The 8,413-nt window shown below is 43.5% G+C and overlaps 1 pseudogene; it reads right to left on the bottom strand.

The window, feature by feature from the left end:
* Window positions 1-6,810: 6,810 nt before the first annotated feature.
* Window positions 6,811-7,740, bottom strand: LOC102850135 (annotated as a pseudogene).
* Between the last annotated feature and the right edge of the window lie 673 nt (window positions 7,741-8,413).

Below are 8,413 nucleotides of genomic sequence, written 5' to 3'. Positions count from 1 at the left end.
CAAGATCCATCTGACATTGGCAATAATGTCCCTAGTGCCACAACCTGTTCTAAACCCAGCTTGTATTTCTGGTAGTTCTCTGTCAATGTACTGTTCAAGTCTTTTCTGGATAATCTTCAGCAGGATTTTTCTAGTGTGTGATATTAGTGATATTATTAGATAATTTACACGCTCTGTTAGGTCACTTTTTTTTCTGGAATGGAAAAAATACAGATTTTTTTTCCAATCAGTTGGCCAAGTAGTTGTCCTCCATATTTCTTGAGACGACTTGGTGAGCACATGCAGGGCAGTATCTGTTTGCTGAAATATGTCAGTTGATATTCCATCAATTCCTGGGGCTTTATTTTTTGCCAAGTCCTTCAGATCAGCCTGCACTTCCTTCTTCATCACCATTGCCTCTTGATCATATGTTGTTTTTTGAAATTCTTCTTTGTCAGGCAATTCTTTTTGGTACAATGACTCTGTATACTCCTTCCATTTTCTTTTCATGCTTCCTGAATCATTCAATATGTTCTGCCCATAGCTTAGCACACATTATTGATGAGCCCTCCACCAATCTTGATGCCACATTCTTCTTCAGAGAGTCCAGCTTCTTGAACAATTTGGTCAGGATGCAGATTTAATGGGTATGGGGAGAAAATACAACCCTGAAGCACTCCCTTTTAAATTTTTAACCATATCGTGTTCTCTTGCTTTGTTAGCACAACTACCTCCTGGTCCAGGGATAGGTTTCACACGAGCACAATTAGTGCTCTGGGATTCCCATTCTTTTCAATGTTAGCCATAACTTGTTATGACGCACACAATCAAATGCCTTTGAATAGTCAATAAAGCATAAATAGACATTCTTCTGGTATTCTTTACTTTCAATCAGGATGCATCTGGCACTGATATCCCAGGTGCCATTGCCTGCTTGAACTTCTGGCAGTTCCTATTTTTAAATGGTCTTCAGCAGCATTTTGCTCGCATATGAGTCACAGGCAACTCGATGACACATAACAACAACATGTCATATTAATGATATTATTTTATTTCATTTCTGTTGGATCACCTTCCTTGGGATGGGACATTAATATAGATCTCTTATAGCCAGTCAATATATAAAAACAATTTATAAGTCATGTATATTAGGACTCACATTTTCTTAGGTAAACTTCTGTAGTTTTTTTCTCTCACTTTCCTCAGTTGCTCAGAGAAGAATTGTCCAATTCCCACTTGAGGAAGTGTTTACAGAGAACAGGGTATGTGAGTCTGCCTGTCAACGTCCTGGGAGCTGAGCTGGAAAAGGCGGCTGGGAGTCTTAACTTTCATTAAGTATGTCAACTTTCATTTAAATGCTCCCTTTTAATTAAGGTGCCACATCACTACCCTTGGCAGTGCCTGCTACTCTTAATGTCAAACCCAATAGGATTAACCTCTTTGAACTGTAAATCTGTGTTTTTTCAGGGACAAAGAGGGCCTGAGGGTATCTCACCATTTATTTAGAGCCATCATTATGTTTCAGTCATGGCACGGATTTTTTTTTGTCTCCTCTTGTCCACTAAGTCAGTTATCACTCATATGATCTGTCTCCTACTTTCTGAAATTTTGGTCACAGATTTTGGCTATTGTCATCTCCTCTGCTATTTTCTTTATCTTTGAGGTTTTATGCTTATCTTGGTTTTATTGTTATTTTAGTGGATTTAAGAACAAAGCAGTGACATTGACCATATTTTACATGAATATTCTATTTATTTTGCATAAGCATGAAAATATCTAAAACACTCAAATTATATTGTTGTTGTTGTGCACCATAGAGTCAGAACCAACCCATAGCTGATGCTCCAGCAGGTTTTCAGAGGCAGTTAATCACATTAGAGGAGATTACCCATCTTTCTCCCATGGAGCAGCTTGTGGCCTTGAACCGCATGCCTTCAGGATAGCAGCACAGCTTCTTGCCACTAGGGCCCCCCCAGAGCTCCCCACATTATATTAATGAGCCCTAATACAATATAAACTGCTCTGCAATCCCAAGGCACATGGTTTGAATCTATCAGCTATTCTGTGGGAGAAGTATGGGCAATCTCCTCTGTGCTATTAACTGCCTCTGAAAACCCACTGGAGGGTCAGCTACGAATCCGTTCTGACTCGATGGTACACAACAACAATATAATATAAATTATATTAGGGAGCTCTGGTGGCCTAGTGGTAAGAAGCTGTACTGCAATCTCAAAGCACGCAATTTGAAGCTAACAGATGCTCCACAGAAGGATGGGCAATCTCTTCCTGTGCGATTTACTGCCTCTGGTCAACTAGGAGTCAATTCCAACTCCACGGCACACAACAACAACAATATTTTTTTTAAAAAAAACACTTTGCCATTAAGTCATTTCTGAGTCCTGATGACCTTACATGCATCAGAGTAGAACTGTGTTCTATAGAATTCTCAATGGTTGATTTTTCACAAGTGGATTTCTATACCTTTAGAGGTATTTCTGGATAGACTTGAATTGCCAATATTTTGGCCAGAAGCCAAACTGCATTAACCCGTTACACTGCCCAGGGACCTACCATGGTTTAAACAGTTACATTATTGAGGACTTTCCTCTTGCCTGGTAGGGAGCTCTGGCAGCCTAGTGGGAAGGAGTTGCACTGCCAATCCAAAGACAAGCAGTTCAAATCCACCAGCTGCTCCAGTAATGTTCTAAACACCTTATGTTGATTATATTAGTGTTCATAATAACCTCACTCCCACAGAACTGGAGGCTTTAACAAGGTAGCGTATTGGTGGCTGTTGCACTGCTAACCAAAAGGTCAGTAGTGCAAATTTACCGACTACTCTGAAGAAGGAAGATGCTATTCCAATAAAGATTTGCAGCCTCAGAAGCCCAGTGAAGGGTTGCTGTGAGTCAGAATTGACTCAATGGCAGTGTGTTTGGAGGTTTTAGTGTAAGAACCAATTGAGGATATAAGGAATCACGTGGAGATCTTGTTAAAATGTATATTCTAAGATCTTATCTGGGGTGGAAATGCAAAGTCTTAGCAGGAGGTCAGATCAGAATGAACTGGCTGGAAGCGCTATTTGCAATGTTCCTTTGGCAAATAATTAGCAGAAAGTCACCCCTCTTCTCACTTCTAAAATCTTGTTTTGGTGATCTGCAGTATAAACAATTTGTCTCTAATGCATGTTTAGAAACATTGCTTCTTTGTGCTTGTCACAAGTCATTAGATGATAAGTCATTTGAAAGCACAAGCTGCCTACTTTAAGTCAGATCCCATTAGAAAGCAAGCCCAGGAATACACACACACACACACACACACACACACACGTGTGCACAAGCCCCACTTTTTTTTAGCAATAGTTTAAATTCTAAAATTTTAAGTTGCTATAGCAGAATTTGGCCTCATTTTACCTGTGTTTTTTCCGTAATACCTGGTGCAGAGTGGTTTATGAGCTCTCAGTAAAGGCTGTTGGCCTGCTCACTAGTTATTCTGAGCAACAATCTGAGAAAGTAATGTTCTTATTCCCACCCCACCCCCAGGTTTGTGTGCAGAACATGCAACTCACAAAGCTGGGTTCATTGTCACTGGGGTACCTCCAGTGAGAACAGGCGCTCCCCAAGAATATTTGTGAAATATTTGTACCTGTCATTTTGTTTGTGTTTTTTTTCTCTCCCTTAACAAATACTACTAGTCTCAGCTGAATTTGATTAAATATTCTTTCTGATTTATGGAGAGGTTCCCCAACCCCCCACCACCCCAACGCCCTTACTCTTACCCTGTGCTGCTTAAACCAGATCATTAAAATGCAGCAGGTGTTCAATATTGTTTTGCTATAAAACTAAATGGGCTTAAAGTGTTCAAAGATAATGTATTCCTATATCAGGGCATTTATGAAAGAGTAAAGATATTCTGGTTTGGCCCTAGTCCCAATGTACACTTCTCTCCAAGATCCACACATTAAAAATTGTATTTTCTATCCCCCCTTTTTGCTCCCTAATGTTCATTTTGCAATGGTTGCCCCTGATTAATATCCTTGTTCTCTTCAGACTTAGAAAGTGGTTTTGGTTTTGCTAGGACACTTTAACAATAACGTGATTTACGGAGCAATTCATTGGAGCCAGAGGGCAATGTAATATAACAAAGCATATTTCACAAGCTTTCTGCAGTTGCCACAAATGCAAGATCGTTGGTATGAAAAACTAAGACGTAGGCAACACAGGAACCATGGTAAATTCCATGAAAGAGCAAAAGACACACAATTCCAAAGGTTGTTTTCAATACTCAAACATATTTGGGTGTTTGCTGCCTTGGAGTCGACCCCTGATCTGTGGATCGTACACATGATGGAACAAAGAGCTACCCAGGAACAGCTCCATGAACATTTGTGGATCTGACGAGTGCAATTCATGGACTAGAGAGATCCAGTGGAGCTGGCTTTTGGACAAGAATTTCCTGTTCTTATTTTGCCTAGTCTCTTTCAGCCTCGAAGTTCTGTGATCCTCAGTCAGCAGCATAGCAATATGCAAGCTGCTACTGACAGCTGGGTGGTGGCCGTGCATGAGGTGAGTTTATAGGGATCCACTAACAAGTAGACTTAAGGCGAGTGAAGAGTAGGTAAAGTACATGTCTCCTTACTAGAATTCCAATCTGAGATACCAGCATTCCTACTTTGAGATGTCAACTGAAAAATGAACCTAGTTGGCCCCACTGTGTGTGCTGCACGGAGCTGAATACAACTTCCCCAACCACCTACCCTGGTGATCTAGCTCTGAGGAGCAGACTAGAATCAGATCCAGATGACTCACTGATGGCATTATTTGAGGCAAGTGGCTCTTCTCCTGCTCTGCAGAGTAGGTGTGTTTTCCATTTTAGAAATCATGAAGAGATTTAAAGAGGAAGCTCTGCTTATTAGTTAGCGTTTCCTCCTGAAGCATCAGTGTACCTGCATGGCAGGCTGTGCACAGACAGGCCAGAGTGTGCAGAAATGAGGCTCCCAGCAGCTTCATGAGTTACTGGGCAGCTCACAGCAAGAGAGGCTTGAGCATGAGCCCTTTGGAGAGCTCGGTTAGGAGCCAAGCTTCTTCCCACAGCTGGGATAAGCAGGGATGGGGTTTTACTCTGAACTTGACTGACGCCTCATGAGACCAAGACTTTTCCTTGCCGACTTCTCAACTTCCCAGACTATAAAGAAGGATTTGAGGAAGGCCTCTAAATCAATCAGTCAATGAATAACTCTTAATTAAACAGCTGCCATGTGTCTAGTATCAGACCTGCTGATATTGCCCTTACATACAAAAAGAAGATATACGGTCCCTTGTCCGAAGGAGCTGATTGGAGGAACCATATAAGTACATGTAGAACAACAATAAAATTGTACAAAGTGATATGCTGAATAGCATATAATGTTGGATATTACATGTAATTGTTGGTTAGAAGGCTAGAATGGGGCAGGAAGAGTTCATGGGTAGAAGTGATGTGGAATTGCTGGATTCACCAAAAGTCAAAACATAGGAAACAAAGTTCATCAAGTTTCTTGCACTGTGACAAGGTCGGAAAAAGCAAATAAAAAGAAAATGCCAAGATGAGGACAGTGGTGAGTGGCCTTTCCTTCTCACATTGTACCAGGTGACTTAATACATGGTTATAAGAGACCCTGTCTCATCTCTCTTCTGTTCCGCCTTATCCCGTCTTCTCCCTCTCCCTCTTCCTTCCTCCATACCCCCCTCTCCCTTCTCCTATGCCATGAACAGCTCTATGGAGAGTCCCACATAGCGAGAGCCCGAGAGCCTCTGCCAATAGCTGGGTGAGAGAGCTCGGGAGTGGATCCTCAGGCTCAGTTAAGCCTTCAGATGACTGGAGCCCAACGGAAACCTTGACTGAAATCACATGAGTGATCCTGAGTTGGAGCTGCCCAACTAAGCTACCCCGGGATTCTTGGCCCACTGAAACTATGGGATATAATACATGGGGTTTTGGTTTGTTTGGTGCCATTATCATTGAGCACCACCCTCTTTTGAGTCAGCCCCAGAGCTGTGCTTTAGTCTTCACAACACAGAGTGCAGCTACACTTCGTCCTCTCTGCAGGTTAACAGGAGACAGGACGCCAGAGTGAAACATGCTTCTCCCAGAATCTAAATTTATACCAGCTCTTTCACATTCTAGGTGGCAAAACTTCAGAGCAACTGAATCAGTCTCTGTCACCATTCTGGGTTTGTCTGATTGGCCAGAGAGTTCTCTGGCTCTGGATACAGCAAGCGGTGGCACTGAGTGTTATACAAGCTTGGGTCTTCAGCTTGCCGATCAGACATGACTTGTAGTCTTCGTGTGGTGGATGGAAATCACCAAGTGGAAAAAAAATCTGCAGATGAAGGGCATCCTGCCCCTTCCTGTGCTGCAGTGGACGTGAGATGACCACCCACACCTCCCAGTGGTGTTTGCAGGTGAAATAGTTCTGCTAAGTCGAGAACCTGTTGCCAGGCAGGGGAGATCTTGCTACTGGCAACAAACCTGCTGAAACAATGCCTTCATTTGGTCAGAGCTGGGAACTGAAGATACATTTTTTTTTGGCTGAGTACAGTGTACATGGTACATGACAAGATGGGCTCTCCAAGCCCCTCCCCTTTCTCAGGGGGATTTGATGGAAACTTGTGTCAAGGATGTGAGATTCTCAGTGTGTGGGAGGATCCAATTGGGGCAAGGACTCCCCAGCAGCTGATGGTCTCTCTCTCTCTCTTCTAGTGCTATTACTGGGGCTGGTGTTCCAAGGGGCTCTTACTCTTTGGAGGCCATGTGAACCATCAGGTTGACCACCTGGTTGCTGTAGCCAAATTCATTGTCATACCAGGAAATGAGTTTGACAAAGTGGTCGTTCAGAGCAATGCCAGCCCAGCATCAAAGGTGAAAGAGTGGGTGTCACTATTAAAGTCACAGAAGACAATCTGTTCTTCAGTTTATCCCAGCACGCCCTTGAGGGGCGCTTCTGATGCCTGCTTTACTACTTTCTTGATGTCATCATATTTGTCAGCTAGACGGCAGTTCAGGTCCACAACTGACACATTGGGGGTGGGGACACGGAAAGCCACACCAGTAAGTTTCCTGTTTAGTTCAGGGATGACCTTGCCCACGGCCTTGGTAGCACCAGTAGATATGGTGATGATGTTCTGGGCAGCTCCACGGCCATCACGCCACAGCTTTCCAGAGGGGACATCCACAGGTGGCAGTGATGACATGGATTGTGGTCATTAGTTTCTCTACAATGCCGAAGTTGTCACAGATGGCCTTGGTCAGGGGAGCCAAGCAGTTGGTGGCGCAGGAGGCGTTGCTGACAATCTTGAGAGAGCTGTCATACTTTTCATGGTTCACACCCATCACAAACATGGGGGCATTGGCAGAAGGAGCAGAGGTGATTACCCGTTTATCAACACCCTTCAAGTGAGCCCCAGCTTTCTCGAAGGTTATGAAGACACCAGTGGACTCCACAACATACTCAGCACCAGCATCCACCGCTTGATGTTGGCGGAATCTCTCTCCTGGGAAGATAGTGATGGCTTTCCCACTGATGACCAGCTTCCCATTCTCAGCCTGGACAGTGCCCTTGAACTTGTCATAGGTAGAATCATATTGGAAGATATAGACCATGTAGTTGAGGTCAATGAAAGGATCATTGATAGCGACAATATTCACTTTGGAAGAGTTAAAAGCAGCCCTGGTGACCAGGTGCCCAATGTGGCCAAATTCATTTACTCCAACATTCACCATCATGTCTCACGAATGCAGCTGAGGCTGCACAAGATGAGAGGGCAATCTGGATTGACGAGGAGCAGAGAGCCTGAAGATACTCATAGTAGATGAGATGTGTCAGAGCTTGCTCTATCAGGAGGCTAGCAAAGAAGTTGGAAAACCCCAGGGAACATGGGGGAGAGAAGAGCCATAGCTCAGTAAAACAGACCCTCTGCCTGTGACAGATAATGGTCTTCTCTCTTTTCCAGGATTCCAGGTCCCTACGTGGTACGGCCAACCATTGGGTTTTCTAAAGTCAGGAAATAAATAAAATCAGTTTGGAGTTCGCACAAACTTCTATTCCTTAGCTAGTCTTCCTGTCCTGAAGGGTACCTTCTACTCTTCCAACTCGTCCTGTTTTCTAGGAGCTCTGCTAACTCCAAGGGGTTGGAGGCTCCAACACTGTGGCAGCTCTGTGAGAGACAGAGATTACAGCCTTGGGAACCTGGCAGTCTGCTCATGCCCTGTGGGGCTTCTATAAATCAGAATGGACTCTGTGACAGTGGATCTTGGTTTGTTTGGGTCCTCTATTCTCTATTCCCATTGCAATTGCCTTAGTTGAGGTCTTTGCTATTTCTTGTATAGTATATCACAGTTGCCTTACATGTGGGGCTCAGAGTCCTTTTTCCAAGATAAAGATATGATAATGGAA

This window comes from Elephantulus edwardii, unplaced genomic scaffold, assembly GCF_000299155.1.
Source record: "Elephantulus edwardii isolate Elephantulus edwardi_28Jun2011 unplaced genomic scaffold, EleEdw1.0 scaffold00279, whole genome shotgun sequence".
Taxonomy (NCBI): domain Eukaryota; kingdom Metazoa; phylum Chordata; class Mammalia; order Macroscelidea; family Macroscelididae; genus Elephantulus; species Elephantulus edwardii.
Note: the sequence above shows the minus strand (reverse complement) of the source record. Positions and strands in the feature narration are given on the sequence as shown.